The sequence below is a fragment of the Apus apus genome, chromosome 1, assembly GCF_020740795.1.
Source record: "Apus apus isolate bApuApu2 chromosome 1, bApuApu2.pri.cur, whole genome shotgun sequence".
NCBI classification, from domain to species: Eukaryota; Metazoa; Chordata; class Aves; order Apodiformes; family Apodidae; genus Apus; species Apus apus.
The window spans coordinates 17566804-17583926 of record NC_067282.1 but is presented as its reverse complement, the minus strand read 5'-3'; positions in this window follow the sequence as shown (position 1 = coordinate 17583926).

Here is a 17123-nt window from a genome sequence, read left to right as displayed (position 1 = left end):
GACGAAAAGCTTTTTTAATGGTAACATTAGGGAGGCACAGCTTTATGTCACAGAGGGTGTAATAATGTCTCTGTTACTGGATGTCTATAAGTACATACTGGACAAATAAGTACTATTGATCTGGCATTGGAATTGGAGGGTGGACTAGGTGACTAATCAAGGTCCATTCCAGACCTATTTTTCTGTGATTACATGTAATCTGAGACTTCTCATTAATCATCATTCCTTTATCCAGTCCCATTGTACACTTTGTTTTCTTTTCAAGCAGAATCCCCTGTCATTCCTGTGTTCTTTGGAGGACAAAAATTGTTTTGTCCTATTATTTCTCTGAGTGTAGTTAAAGACCAAAGCCTTTCTCATTTTCCTGGCAGCCTTCAATGGACATAGACTGCTGTGTTGTACTGAAGTTCTGAGGTAACTATGATAATTTCATGTGAGTCAAACATCCAATAAAACCTATTCAGATGACTGTTGTCGGTCTATTCAAACACATTAACATAAACCTGAGATCTTTTAGGCATATACTAGGTAAAATTGCTCAAGTCATACAATGTTCTTGGATGCTAGACCTACCTCATGCACAGTATTGTAAATTCTGCAGTCTTTGCTGCTAGGAACCCGTGGGAGTTTTCAGTGTGAACTGTACTATGTTACTTTTTTTCTAGGCATGATTTGCTTTTGAGAAGTCCTGTATATTAAAAAAAAAAAAAAAAAGTATTTTAGCATTCCCTGATACATAAATAGTTCATACCAAGAACTGGCATTTGTTTACTTGGCAGATCTAACCAACAGACAGCATGCCTGATGGGTTTTCTATTATTCTGACAATGCTATCTAGTCTACTTAGATATTACTTCTTCCAGCCAACTTTTGCTGCTATAGCCTTGAATCAGAATGTCTGTAAGAGCAGACCCATGTACATTTTGGGCAGCCTAGCATAAAAAAGCTATTGCAGTAATTGTCAATGCTGAATATATTACCTGTTGAGCTTTTGGAGTTTAAATGTCTGTCAGTTTACACCCACCTTTTTTCCCTTTAAGGACAACTTTGGCAAATTGTATAGTTATCCTTTCAGAGAATGAGTACTGATTTCTTGTTAAAGATTAATAGTGTGCTTTTCTCCACAAAACATGTATTTCCCATGCACCTGTGCTAATCAACATATTCATAGGTGATATGGAAGAAGAAGCAGGGAATAAAGTGTTAAAATTTCATGATAGTATTGGATTTCTTGAGCCATAAAAACTAAAATCCAACAATGAAGAACTATTGACCTCATGTGAGGCAAGGGATGTTGTAGTTGTTATGAAAATGTCAGTGTTCAGCCATGGGTGAAAGAAAAAGGTATCCAGGAAAGAAGAGAAAGCAGAAAACATCATTATGCCACTGTACAAGTTCATGTTGCTCAATTTTTTTGAATGCTGCATGCAGCCCTTGCCTTCAACTCTCAGAAAAGGTGCAGTAGAACAAGTAAAGAGTGATACAGATGGCCACAGATACAGGACAGCTTATCCAGGAGGTGTGGCTGAATGGACTCTTCAGCCTGAAGGGGATGCAGCCAAGAAAGGGTATGAGAAGGATCCATGGAACCATGGATGGCAGAAACCCCTGAACAGACTGTCTTGCTTAATATAGGAGTTAGAGAGTATCAGATAAAACTGTCCAATGTCAGGTTTCAGAGAGGAGAAATTCCCTGAAACTACTAATGTTTTCAGAAAGCAAGCGGATATATTAGTGGAATAAAAATCCATCTACATTAAAAACTAAGGTGCACACATTTTCAGCAAGTCCCTAAGATAGCCTGAGACTTCAGCCCTACTGGAGCCTTTGTACCTCTGTTTAGTTCTTGTGTTGGACAAAGGATGTCTTCAGCTGGCCAAAGAGGTCACAGAGAGGTTCTGGGCTGGACTGGGACCCTTGTCCCAGTGTGAGCATTCTTACTTTGTTGGTTTTTAACCAGCTTTCTGAGAAAACTCTGAAACCTTTTGGCTTGTTTTGGGGCTGTGCTTCTGCAACCTTGTAGAGCTGTGGGAGACACTTAGCCTGGGAAGTGATAACAAGAATAAGCAAGAGGCAGAAATTTGCTTCTGATCAAAGTCAGAGATGCTTATTTTTTATTTAAGTAAAAAAAAATAAAAAAGATTGCCTTCTACATCTGTGTACACAAGCGTGTGGACAGATGCCTGACTCCATTATCACCTTCCCCTTCAACATGGAAAAGTCAAACAAGATCCTAAGGTACTCTGAGACCACAAAAATGGGTCAATAATGCTGGGAGTGGAGGAAGCACTGAAGAAATTCTCTTGCTGTGCTTGCCAGAGAGTGAATCAAGCAGATGCAAACCTATTTTCTGCAGCTAGGAGACATCACTTGGGGGATCCCTGAAGTGGGTCAGGGCGGGGGTCATACTTGCTGTTCTCAAAATTTCCAGAGCATCAGCAAGAATGATAATTATCTGCTGTCAACATACCCAGAGTTATGATTGAAAACTAGCATGGGAATCTTCTCCCCAGCAGAGCACAGGAAAGCAATAGTCCGATGTTTGAAAAAGTCTGTCTGACAAGAATATTAAACAGGCTTTCACTTAGCAGGACGTGTACATGCTGGCTCCTGGAGACCAGGAAGGACAGAAGTCACCTCGAGCAGCAACTTATCAGAGAACCGTGAGACACTGTATAGCCTGAGAAGTAAGATTAGTGCTGAGGGATTCTTTGTAGCTATGATCCCCTTAAAGCTGGAGGGGTGCTGGGAGAAGGAGGTGGAGAAATCCCATGTTAGCACAGGAAAAATAATTTTTAGGAAGGTCTTTTATTGCTATCATGCAGCTGTTTAATGAATAAAGGTCAGAAGCAATGAAAATTCAAACAAAAGTAGTTGCAACAGCATTTTACATTTTGGATCAAAAACCTTAAAACATTGAGCACTTTTGGATGCATAAAGATTACAGAATTTTCATTAATTTGTGCTTCCGTCCTTAGTTGAGTTTTTTGATTCTTTTATTAAGAAGAAATTCTCACTGAAATTTCCTTAATTTATCTTAAAATGTTTTAAATGCCAAAAATTAAAATGAAAGAGCACTTGGATGATAATTTTCAGATAATAGATCTTTTATTGTCTTCACAGCTGGCAAAAATTGGCAGAGCACTACAGAGGAACATGTTCTTTTCTTTCCTTCTGGAGCCAATATGACTCTTACTTATATTCTGCTGTTTCACCTCTCAGTATTTATTACAAGTTTTATGGCTCACTGCCTTGGGTAGTTGGGGCTTTTGTAAGGTGAAGTGATACTGTCTGGTTTCCTTTGCTTTAATAAAGTCTGATCTTACTGATACAAAAAAAGAATCAATATCTGTGCTTGTTCTGCTTCATGATGGCTCAGAAGTCAACACGTTTACCACAAATGAAGAAAATGGCTTTCGGTTGCAGTGAAAATTCTTTTTTTTTTCAGGAACTGTGCAAATTGCCCAAAAGCTGCTAACTACACACTGCCGTTTTCTTAGTGGTTTGGCATATTGTTAATGAGACAGCAGTAATACCTTCTCTTCTCATGCTTGCTGTTCTTTAAACCTCATCTTCTGGGAGATGAAAACCTCTATTTTCTTTATTTCTTCATTTATATAATTTTTCTGCCCCCTTTTTTTGAACAAAGCCCTGAAAGCAAACAAGCATTAAATTATCTCAGTATTTGTTTATTCATTGTAATTGGGATAGCAATACTATGATAGTTGGGAGAGAGCATCTGTTGTCTTAGTCTTTGGTTCACTTTGGTTTCTTTTCCAGTTTTTGAACCAACAGAACCGTTTCCATTGTCTGTATTTTAGTCACAAGGCAATCATAACTTCATACAGTCACTTTTTTATCTGCTTCAATCTTTGAGCCTCTTGGGGCCTATTACCCCCATTCCTGGCCACATTTGTACATCCTTAGAAGCGGTATCCTAGAAATCATAGAAAATGGTACGAGAAGAGACATCATTTGGCCCATCTTTATATTCCACAGCAATATCATCTCCACCTGAATTAGTCCTGAAGGTTTTTGTCCTACTTCTTGAGAATGCCTGGTGATTGAGACACCATATACTGTGTAGGCAAAATGCTCCAGCGCTGACTGGTCTGAACTGTTTGAATAATTTCCTTTCAAATAGTCATCATGGGATTCATTCTCTAAGTGTATCTATCTCTACATGTATATATCTACAAATGCTGTAGGTTTCTAAGTTTCTGGTAGAAGAAATGGAGATCTGGATCTTGATGCAGTTGTCTACAAATAGGTAATGGGAGCCATCTTAGATGGAAAGAGCACCCCTAATGTCCAACCTGTCTCAAAAGCCATTTTGCTCTGTCTCATCCATAGGACAGATATTGAGTGTATTATATTCCCTTTCTCTTTGTTGTACCCTTAACCTTTATTTATCATGTTGCTTTTCATCCTCTGTAGGTTAAACAAGTCTGCTATTACTTTCAGCACTATTTATTCTCAAATCATCCTTTTTGTTCCTCTTTGAACTTCTTCCAGCTGGTTCATGTTGTTCTCATAATAGGGAACTTGAAACTAAACACGTGGTGGAAGAGAGACTTCATGGCATTAAATGTACACTGCGTGAAACCCAGCTTATCTTTTAGGACAGTGGGTGGGGAACTTAATCAGAGGAAAAGCTCTCTTCCATTACCTCACCACTGAAGCAAAAGCAGTACATGCAGCTGTGCAGTGCTTGCTTCAGGCTATACTTACTGTAAAGCTGAGCATTGGATACTAGTGAGCCACAAGGCCTGGTAGAGGAGTATTAAAATCAGCAAGCATCATGTCAGCAAAAGTGTGCTGGCTGTTTCTTCATGATATATGTCTACAATGCTTTAAAAACAATGCTCACGAAAGTAAGATGCCAGAAATGCTCTTAAGAAACTTCATTATCTCAATTGCTACTTTAAGAAGGTATTGCATTCATTCTTGAAGTTGTGGAGTAAATTTTCAAGTTCACATGTGGGGGAGGAATACCAAGAGGATTTTTTTCCATATATTAAAAAGCAAGTCGATCTAAAAATACACTCCATTGTTGCTCAGTGCTCAGAAATATTACTTGTTTCAGTTCTATTTTTATAAACAGTTTAAATTATTTATAATGGTACCTTAAAAAAATCCTCATTACTGTAGTACATCTTATGATGGAGGATAATTGTTTCTGAATCTTCTAGTTGTTCATGTGTCAATCTATAAAAAACTCAGAACAGTTTTGTGAGAATAATGGAGCAAATTTCAAGTGGAGAGAGTTGTCTCAGGTCAAAGGTAATACAAAGAAAATGCAAACAACTGATATTAGGGCTGTGGAAGAATGCACAAGTATCTGCAAGTAGCATTTGTGGTAAAACCATACCATTGTAATAATATCTTGATTTTAATAGCATTATGACACTAATAATGACTATAATGCACATGTAGCCTGGGATTCTGAATTTCGCATTGTCCTGGTTTGAGCCAAGATGAAGCCACTTTTCCTGGCTTAAACCAGGACACACATTAATAATATCATTGATTTAGGGAAATTGTCTCAATTTGAGACACAGTAACCAAGATAAAATACAGGAAGTTTACTTGCTACGGTTGCTGCTGTTTATCTATAAACATCATAATTAGCTTCCGCTGCTTTGATGTTCTGGGTTAAAAAATAATCTGAGAGGAAAGATAGGACATTCTCCTCTCTGTGGAGACAGAGCTGAATTAGATTTTCAAGTCTAAACTGTTCTTGCACCTCCAGATGCTTGGGGCAGGGCCCACTGGAGGCTTGGAGTGGGCTCTCTGGTCAGGTGTTTTGATGCAGAACCAAGATCCTGGGGGAATCCCAGCTGTGACATGTGACCTATAACACGGGCTGAAGACTTTTATGTTAGAAACCTTGCAAGAACTTGGTGGGGTTTGTGATTCTGAAACTGAAGACTGATCAACATCTTGATTGGATACTTTCTGCTTTATTATATTGCATAATAATATGCAAGTTTTTCCCCTTGTACCATATATTGCAAAGTGCTTTGTATTCATATTGTTATTCATTAATAAGTCACTCCTGCAGTACTCTCTTACTTTTACTGCTACTTGACATAGTTTTAAAGTTAAATTATTGGCAAATCAGAATCGGTTTATTGTGATATACTAACTGCTTCTGAATTTCTCCGTGGCCTTTTGGATATCAGTTTTGTCTTTATAATGCTTCACATTGTTCAAGACGGGCTGACAAAAAGGATAACCTTCTTCTTCCAGTTATTTGAGTATTATTTACTGTTTGTATAATTGTTACACTTAAAGGCTTATTAGTAATAGATCAAGGACTTGTTCTAGGTATTGTACAAACACAGAATGAGAAGAGTATCTCTGTCCCTCTATTGCACCTAGCTTAGACCAAGCCAAGATAAATGGATACCATAGTCAGAGGCATGTGGTCTGAACAGCCATTCATTTTGGATATATGAAATGAGATATTTCAAGATTTATATGCAGACAATTCAGTTTTTCTTATTTTAAATTGACTTGTCTACTGAAACTGTTTGGTGAAAAAAACCATAGTAATCAAAACTGAATTGAAATATCTTTTTAAATACAAGGAATTTCTTTCCTTTTCTTTTTTTTTTTAAATTGACATATTTCCTACAGTGCTTTGGCATGGACAATTTTTTTCAGCTCTTGAATATTTTCCTCAGGTGTCAAATTTTTTTGCCCACTGCTTCTTCCCCAGAGGACAGTGGGGTGAAAGAAGGCTCTTTGGGTCTTCTGGCACAGCTTGCACTGACACAAGGATACAGTACAGCTCACTTTTCATGAACATCAAGCAGTTTTACAGTTGATCATCCTGATTTTGACTTCTTCCAAGTAATACTAATTACATTTACTAAGCATGCCACTAATGGTCTTCAAAATGTAGAGTTAACCATGTTATAGCGGACCTGTGTTAAAGGACAGCTTCTCTCTAGAAGCACTGTGAGAAGCAGTCTTATGAACAAACTGAAACCAGGGCTCACTGCATAGCATTTGAGAGGTTCAACGTGGAAAAGGTCCTGATATTGGTTCTCCTTTTCTCTTGTCAAATGTCAGGTTAACTTTAGTTACCACTGTTGCTTTTTCTTGGTTTTTGTTCTGTGTACTTGGTTTGAATTTGCTTGAGCATTTTAGGCTGTTGAACCTAAGAATCACAGTAGGTAGGGTTGATTCTATATTAGCAGAAGATTCATTATTGTTTAGACATAGTGTTATGGGGTGAAATCTCACCATCTATTTACAAATGACAGTGTGAAGAGCTTAACACATTAAAGAGGCATAATGATTACTGATTTATTTTTTATTTTATTTTTGTAAAATTCACTGGCTTGATTGCTCTGCATGCAATTTGCCAAAATTATGTCTGCAAAATGCATTATGAAAGGGTGGTATCTTAGGCAGAGGTGAAAAGACAGCTCAGAAATTGTTTTCTAACCAGGACATACTTGCCCCATGCTAGACCTGCCCTGAAAAGGGGTGATTCATCTTTTAGATGTGTTGAAGTCCCCAAAAGTGTTCCTGTGTTTTATTGTCTGTACAACACATTAACTACAATATGTTGTGATCGCCACCCTGGTTCAAGTAAAAATAATACCACTATTTTTAATTAGAATCCAAACTTAATTTAGTGCAGGTCGGGAGGAATGTACATAATGCTGGATGGAAAGCTGCTTCTCTGTCACCAGCAGCATGTGGGTTTTCAGTAAACGAGGACATTTGGTGATGTTTCAGCTTTCACAGCTGAAAGGTAAGAAAGATTTACATTTACACATAAACATGCGCAGCACGGGGGAGGCTCGTCTGCCTTGCTGCTTGCGGCAACTGTTCAAATGAAAATGAACACTTGTTAAGGGTACTATTCTGGGAAGTGCCAAGAGCCCACACTGCTCACTGCGCCAACAGCCCCAAGAGCAATACACCTTAGATGTGTGCCACAACATGGTCTGGCTAACAAGCATTGCCTCAGCTTCAAAGGGTTATGGAGTTCAATGAATTGCTGATTGAGCATACATGAAAGAGCTCAGCAGCTACTGGTGGAGGTTCCAGCATATACCAGAAAGCATGCACCAGACCATACTGTGTCCTAAGAGAGACACAGGTTGGTAATGAAACATTAAGCATTGGAATAGTTTGCCCAAGGCAGTGGTGGAGTCACCATCTCTGGAGGCGTTTAAACAGCATATGGACCTGGTGCTTAGGGACATGGTTTAGTGGTGAGCTTGTGGTGTTAGGTCTAAGGCTGGACTGGATGATCTTGGAGGTCTCTTCCAGCCAAAGACATTCTGTGATTCTGTGATTAGTACAATTACTAACCCAGCAGGAGGTAGGGGGGTGGGAAGGATCTAGGCTATGTATCTGCCTTGGTATCAGAGCACTTGTGTTTCTGCTTTTAGTGAAATCCCAGCTGTCCCAATTTGGGACAGTCCTCTGTTGCAAAATACTCAATGGATTTGTCTTACTGGAGGCAAATCTGCCTTACTGTTTGCTGAGTGGATGAGTGCAGAGCCACTTTCTTCCTGGGATAGATGGGAGAAACTGTGAGCTCCTTGGTGTCCCAGATCCGTGTGGGCTGTAGGATCCCTCTTGTTGGGGATGGCAGGAACTACTTGATAGCAACATTAAACAGCTTTGATTTTAGCTCATGTTGATTTGTGGGTTTTGCCCCTGATAATAGTCCTGTGTAGTGGGTGTGTTCAGGATTCTGGTACCCAGGTGTTCTGCATGAGATTTATGTTTGCGTCATTGGGTAGTTTCTCTCCACAGTAATTTTGGTCAGCAAAGAACTGAACTGTGCTGGTTAGTTGAGCAGAGGAATGGTTCCATACCATGGAAAAATCAAATCCTCAGGCTGCTCCTTAGAGGTATAACCTGCTAGAGCTGAGTGTTCCTGGGACAATCTACTGTCATGTTAGAGACAAACAAGAGAGTACCAAAAAGAAATCACAAAACTCCTTTCTTTGCCTTCTCTAGATTTTACTCAAATGAGAATCACTTGATCTTGTATTTGGTGCTTTTTAGTAGGTAGCAGTGACACTTTAACATAAGAGACAGTTGCTTCATTATCAGTAAGGCTGATGGTTTTGCATAAGATTAAGTTTGTACCCTGTTACCTGAGCAGAGCTTGCAGCAAGCCTGAATGAAACTTGTGGTTCTTGCCTCATTTTCTGTTAATACGTTTTCAGAATCATCTGCTAGTGTTACTGCATGTACATTTGCCTCACACTTAATCAGTGTGAGTAATCTGCTATTTTTACACAACCAACAATCTCCTGTATTAGGAAAATGCCAGGCCCTTGCCTTACATGTCACGACTCCCCCTATATCACTCCTTATTTTGAGGATTAATTAAATTTCTTTGAAATTATGTTATACCCCAGCATTAACTCTCTTTTTATTTGAGAGTATGTGAATATTTCCTTCTTTAATGTGATTTTTTTTTGGCTAGGTGAGAGTTAATGTGACTGGAAGAAGACTGAAGTTGAAAGCAGCAAGTGAAAATGCAGACTTCAGGTCAATTAATTCTCATCAATATAGGGAAGAAAATTTGTAAGATAACCAGTTTTAGCTCTCTTTGACCAGAATACAACAACAATTTAACTCTACCTAGTAGTGGTGTGTCCAAGCTGGTTTAAAACTAGATTGCTTAAGTACGACTGGCAGTTTCAGTGTGTCAGTGTGGTACCCTGCATGGGCTGTGAAACCTGACAGCGTGACTTTGAGGAAGCTCTACTGATTCAGGGTGTTTCCCTGCTGCTCTGTTGGGTGTTACCAACACTCAGCATCAGTCTGACTGCTCATGTGTGTTTCTCAGCCCACTCTTGGATACCTAAACTTTCTACTAGGGCTCCAGGAGTCTGTGAGGGAGTTGGTCTTCAGGGTCATTACTAATTCTAGTCTCTACCTATTTTTGTCTCTACTTTTCCAGCTACCCTAAAATCACTCACAGCACTATTAGTGTTAGTACTAAAACAAATACATTTAAAAAAAAAAAAAACACCACTAAATTACACTTTAACAGATGTGAGAAAGTCATTGTTTCAAGGTCAAATACATAAAAATATATTTTTTTAATACATTAACTGTGCAGGCTGGTCTAGTGGGAGATGCCCCTGCTCATAGCAGGGAGGTTGGAACCTGGTGATCTTTAAGGTCCCTTCCAACCTTAACCATTCTATGATTCTATGAGGTTTTTTCTTTTTCATTCAGCTACAAAGCTCTTGGGTTGCTCGCTGAGTCCGGTTCTTCTATAAGTCTCACCTTCAAACTTGTTTGTCTTTGTCTTGCATAGATTCTGATTTGGGTTCAAACTTATTTTTATGTCACCATTTTTCTCCAGAAGCCTTCAAGGAAGATTTCAAGGAAGGCCTCAAGTGAACCCCCATAAAGGTCTCTGTGGTGTTTCAGAGTACACTTCCCAACTGTAAAAAGTAGCCACTGAAAATTAAACTTTACATGAACATATTAATTGAGTATCCCTTCTGAAACAGAATGTATCTAAAAAGGATGAAAACTGTAAGTCATTACTGATGTTTTATAGATAATAGTTATGCAGATACCAAAATGAATCTGGGAGCAATAGTGTATTGGTGGTAAATTACTTGGGTCTTTCTCTGTGATCCCCCAGGTCTGGCTTTCTGACACTGGGACACTGTGACATGTGCTAGAAAGCTGATAAAACCTCAGAGAGTTTGTTTATGTGCTGCTGCCAGCTCCATTGATTGCATGTGGAACAGCAATTTAGACTGAGCAGATGCAGTCACAAAATCTTTACTTCAGAGGTGCCTGGTTCAGCTGAGAAAGGGGCTTCAAGGTGCAGCTTCTCGCTGATCGTTTCTAGCCTGCTGGCACTTGTGCTTCACTGCTCTGCTGTGGGGGATGTGTGGGAAACAGCCTTTTGGGAGGTGTTTTTTAATTCTGTTATTGTGATCTACAATAACTCCAGCTGGTGATGGAGTAAAGATAATTTATGCATGCTCATGTATTTTTAAGAGTTCCAGCTAATGCTTGGGGAGGTTTTTTATATATATACTTATTTATATATACAAAAATATATAAAATTAAATACTTTCTGCATGTTCATCTGTGAACTTGTTTTAGTCAGTGAGTAGCAATCAAATGAGGAATGTTTGTTTTAAATGTGGGGGTTTTTTGTTTTGTTTTGTTTGGGTTTTTTGTGTTGTTGTTGTTGTTGTTGTTGTTTTGTGTTTTGTTTTTTTCCACAGGACCCTGATATCCATGTAGTAGCAAAGAGCATGGCGTTAATTCCCCGTACTGTGTGATGTTCTGCACCTGTTGCTTTTTCTATTTATTGCTTTTGATTCTCAGGAAGTGCAGCACTTAGCAGTTATCTTGAAAGTAATTTTATCTTGCCAGGTTTTTCCCCATATTTGATGAACGTGGTTTCACCAGGGAGGATTTTGATAGAGGGTTATTTTTCCCCTCTGCTCGGTGATTTTGTGCTAGGCTTTATGAAATGCTGATCTGTTCTTCTGTTCAGAGAAAGCATTCAGTGATGGTATCAGCATTGAAGGGAAGGATAATCACCGAGGTTATGCACTGGTGGCTGTCATTGCTTCAGTGCAACTGCTGATGGCTTTTGCATTAAACTAAGACCAAGTTATTGCAGGCTGATTTGCAGTAACTTGCAGACCAGCCAGGGTCAGGTTTCTGTTGATTCTGCACCCACACTCATTGCAGAAAACTCTTGCTGCAACCTGTCAGATGGTGTTGATCACAGGAGCTACCATGTGTGTTGCTTTTGGTGAAGTATCCTCTACTGCTGGCAGTTGGTGACACCGCTGCCTGCGAGTGAGGGCTGTGAGCAGAAGCTGCGGGTGCAGCCCTGGCCGGCAGGTGGATGCTCCCAAACTGCAGCTCAGAGTGACTGTCCCACCATCACCTCTGTTTGTGCCAAATTCCTAGCACACTTGGCCTGGGCCAGTTGATGCTGTGTCAGACAAAGCCCAGTCTAGCACAGGCCCAGGACTATTCCCTACGCGCAGGTTGGAGGAGGCTGCTCTGTTTTAGTGGATGGAGGATACCTACAGGGATGTAGGCTGTGCTGTGCCTGTTGGTTAGATAAGAGTCCCTGAGCTGTTTCATTTAGTTGTACAGATGTGGTGTAATGGATAGTCAAATGAGCCTTGTTATCTGTATTTTAATTATTTCTCTGTCAAAGGGATTTAGAAAGTATTACAGAAGTGCTACGACAATGAGTAGAGTGAGAAAACGCAGAGAGAGGCTCAGAAAATGTGGCTACAAGGACTACTAAAGCAGTATTGATTAACTGGAGCATTGTATTTCATGAATCTTCACAGTTTCTTTTCCTACTTTAGCATTCTTGCAGGCTCAACATAGATGACACTCAAAAAGCATGGAGAATTAAGTGCACATAAACCATCCTCCCCAAAGTAAGTGATAGCAGAGGAATACCTGTGCTGGCAAGGACACGTAGTATTACTATATTGCAAAGCATGTGAATGTTTTGATTGCTGTTGGGACTGAGTGAGCCTTTTGTTGTTCCTTCTTGTTGTTTCTCTTTATTTCCCTGCTTGACACAAGGAAAAGCATTTATAAGGCCATCTTAAAAAAACGGTGTGCTGCCACCCAAAAAGCAGCTCTTTCTGCACCCAAGGAGTAATACTGGTCTCTCCTGCAGTATTTTTAATATATTGTAGCTGACTGGAAGAATACAACATGCTGCCACATCCCTGCTGGCCCCAAGGCTGCCCCTGGTCATGTAGACACAGACCAAACTGTGATGTGCCATATGCTGGAGCTGTTACAGCTTCATTAGTATAATTCATTAGGTCTCAATCAGCTTAAAAACAACAGTGCTTGATTGTGCCAAGTGACAATGTGCTTGCTTCCTGACTACTCAGCTCTGTATTGTCTCCCCTCCCACTACAGTGCCTAGTTCACAGACAATGTCCCCTGAAGCCCTTTGTAACCCTGGCATGAGCTTCCTGAGCCCCCACTGCTCCTGGGATGGTGTGCAATGGAGGATGTCCTCTAATGGAGGACGTGCTGGACTCATGCAGTAGCCAGGCTTACTCCAGCTCCCTCAAGGTCAAAGGCAGTAATGTGGTCTGAGAGAGGAATATTTAAAGCCCTGAATGTGCTGGAACTTGTTTAGTGTCAGAGCAACTCTCACACAGTAAGAGCTAAATAAATACCAAACTAACTGCAGACTCACCAACATGGAAAGCCCTTCCAAGCTGAGCTTTTTGTTGAGAATCACTCTTCCCAAAATATCCATCTAGCTTGTCCCAAGTGTCACCCCAGCTATCTACTGTATTAAAGAGACCAGGAATTACTTTCTCTTCCAAGTGAAAGCATGTGGCAGGTGTCAGCATCCTTTCCAAGGTAGAAGGCCAGGCTGAATCTTTCCTTTCCAAATTAAAAAGTCAAACGTACCCGCAGAGGTTTGCAGGAGCTGGAGCAAGATGCTGCTAACCAAGTATCTGAAACATCTTGGCTCAAGGTGAAGCGTGGGCCAGAGGGGCAAGGATCTGAATGAAGCCTGTTCCTCTCCTGTCCTGGAAGATGTCACAGCCCTGAGCTCCAGCTCTCTGTGCATGACACAGACTAGTCTTCCTGCAGCAGATTGCCTATCCCTCATACTTAGCAGGGCCAAGCTGCTAGTGCCCCTTTTTAAGCAATTATTTTGAAGGACAGCAGCTCAGGGTAGGTGGGGTGAGGGTAGGATGATGTTGACAAAATTACCAGATTCAGTTGTTGGAATGTTGCAAGTCAGATTTCCTCCTCCTGCCCCCCCAGGTTGTGCTGTTTACTTTAAAACACCTATTTATTTTCTCTTCCAGCCCTCCCTCCCTGTTCCCTGACCACATCTCTGTACTTTATTCCCTCATGGCAAGAGTATTTTTTCTTAGATCTTTGCTTATCACTGTTGTCAGGCAGTTGCAGATGTTTTGGCTTGTCTATGCCAGGAGTAGACCTGCTGTTAAGTTGATGTCCTGCACGGGCTTGCTCTGAGTCCACTTTATACTAAATCCTTCTCGCTAGACTTCAAAGACCATTCAGATAAACTCCAAAGGAATTTAGGAGAGTGCAGTGTCTTGAAGGGGACACTGGTGACTGGGGTCAATGCTGACAGGATATTTCTTTTCCACTAACTCTATAAGTGAACAAAGCAAATGCTCATCACTCATCTTCTGCAAAACATAGAATCATAGAATATATTTGCCTGGGAGGGACCTATAAAGGTAATCTAGTCCAACCCCCCTACAACAAGCAGGGACATCTCACACTGGAACAGATGAGCCCCATCAAACCTGACCTTGAATGTCCCCAGGGATGGGGTCCCCACTAGCCCTCTAGGCAGCCTGTTCTAGTGATCCACCACCCTCATGTTAAATAACTTTTTCCTAATGTCCAACCTAAATCTAACATTCTCTAGCTTAAATCCATTACCCAACATGGCCCTTAAAGATGTTGAAAACTGGTATATTAAACAATTTTTTTTAGATTTGGACTATTTTTGCACAATATATTATGGCTTTAGGGTTTTTTTGGGCTAAGAGGATTGTGAAAAATAAATGGAAAATGGGTGAGCCCTAAAAACTGAATAAAACCCCTTTTTTTCCCCTCAGTATGAAATGTCGCTTTTCCATTAGCAGAATTCCTTTCCTGATGGGTCAATTCCAGCAGCAGGTTTGAACTTGATTTGTGTTTAGCACCTCTGAATGCTCCTGTGGTTGTTACTTATGGTGATAGCCAGATCTAATTTGTGGAAACAGTAGGCAAGAGAGAGGAAATTCAATCTGAACATTTTGTCCTTGAAATTATGGGCATGAAGTTAATGACATAGCTAAAACCTTAATAATGATATTTTCAGTCCCCTTTCTGAACCAGAACTACTGACATCTTTGGTGTAATCTCCTGAATGCAACTCCACAGAAGCCTTTGCCTGCATAGCCCATTGTAGGGACGGGAGCACCTGAAAACATCTGTGTTTGTTGTCCTGTTCAATCAACCTTAAATACCAGCAGCTTTGCCTCAGTAGAAATGCCTTGGGCAGGATTCTTCATGCTCAGTGCACTGACTCAGTACTCTGAACTTCACTGTAGATCTAACTGTCCCTTTTCTTTCTTCAAAGCCCTGGAGGATGAAAAGAAATTTTCTTTTAGTAATTCTGCTTTTTTTATGGACAGAGAAAATATTCTGTTTATTTCTAGAGAGGTACATTTACCTATTATGTCCTTTTCTTTTTCTTGCTAGCTTAGAAGCTATTCCAATAGTTTTTTTTTCCCTTGGTAGATTTTCCCACATAATTAGTGAGAAATGGCAATTGCAGTGTTCACCATGTACTTCTGCTGTGGAGAAATCACATTCAAGCTCTGAGAAAAATGCAGTGTCATTTCTCACCAAACATAATGAACAATATTGTATCACCTACTGAGTGGCAATCTGTAATGCACTGACTGCTCAAGGATTGATAAAGAATGATGATGTAGTGGTTGATGTTCTCTGTTTACTCGCAAAGCCTAGATAATAAAAAATTGTAATCCACAAGATGATCTACAGTGCTGAATTTTTATTTCAGAATCCTTCTGGAGGAGCTAGTGTGAACTGTGATGGTTCTCAGCCTGCCTGAAAATGTGTTTATTAAACAACCTCAGGAGTGATGGCTGTACAGAGCACACAGAGGTGGGCTACCTTTAGCCAGCTGCCTTGTATACTGGCAGCAGTGCAGCTGTGGTGCTTGTCTTGCATCCATCATCCCAGCCCACTGATTGAAGCTGGCAACTCTTGGATTGCAGATACAATCCCATTAATAGTGGAACTGAAATCAGAAACCTAGTAATTTCAAAAATTACTGCATCTTGAGAGGACTGAGATAAACGGGCATCTTGAAGGACAGTCCTCCGCCCCTTCAGTTAAGTCTCCCAGCAAACACACCTATGTTTTTGTTGAGATAAAGCAGAGGAACACTCACTGCTTACTGACTAGCTCACCAAGCCAACCAGGTAAAGCTGAAGACTCAAAGGAAAGTCAATAATTACTGTACAAAATCCTGGTTGCCCCACTGAACAGTGTCCCTTAAACAATGCAATGATTCTTTGATGCTACACCAGGCAACATTTCCTCTTTCATTTGGTATTGCCAGGGCATGTGTCGCATGGAAGCAATGAAATAGGATGCAAAGGTAAAAGAAAAAAAATTCTCAGTCATTTACTGCTGTGATTCTGACAGCTCTAATAACAGTAATTTAACAAATGATTCAGTATTTTTTACAGGAGGCAGTAAAAGGTCATTTCTGCACTGTTAAGAGAATGAGACTTGTATCCTAAGATGTCCAGCATGCAGTACATTCATTATGTGCAACATCCTGAATGTAAAATCTGAGTTCAATTCTCCTGGCCAGATTCTGACTCAGGAAGAGTATCAAGGCCTCATTCCATGTCCTTCAAAACCAAGGAAACTATTCCAGTGGACTCCCATATAATACAGACAAGGCTCTAACATTGGTTAGGTTACTTCAACCTCCACTGAAGCCTGTGAAATTGCTCAACCTGGGTACAGCAGAATAGGAAATGCTGCAGGTTATTTCTGCAGCATGCTGTGCCTTCATTCTCAAGTCTGCAAACTCTCAGCCTGGTCATAGGAGATGCTTCTGATTATGTACTTAGAAATCAGTGCAACAGAGCTTGCTTTCTGCTCACAGCTTTCACTGTAAATCAACTGTAATATTTAACAGCTTTCAGCCAAATTAATCTTTCACACTTTTATTGAAGAAGCCACTTAAACAATTACTTGTTAGGCTATATTAAAGAGCATATGAAACTAGCTGCAATTTGTTTTAAATGGAAACAACGTCAGTACCCTTTTAAACAGCTCTTTTTCCTAGCAATGTCAAAGCTGTGGATGTCACGGGACATGCCATACTCCTAATTCCTAAATGGGAATCCAGAGGTGATATTGGACACACTGGCCCCTTTTCTTATGCCAGTTTCCTACACAGCTGAGAATTATAGCTGAAAAAAAAACAAGCAGGGTTATATGACTCCTTACAGGTCACCTAGTTGTCCTTTCTCCCCAAGGAAAAATTAACGAGAACTTGGCTGTCCCTGGAACAT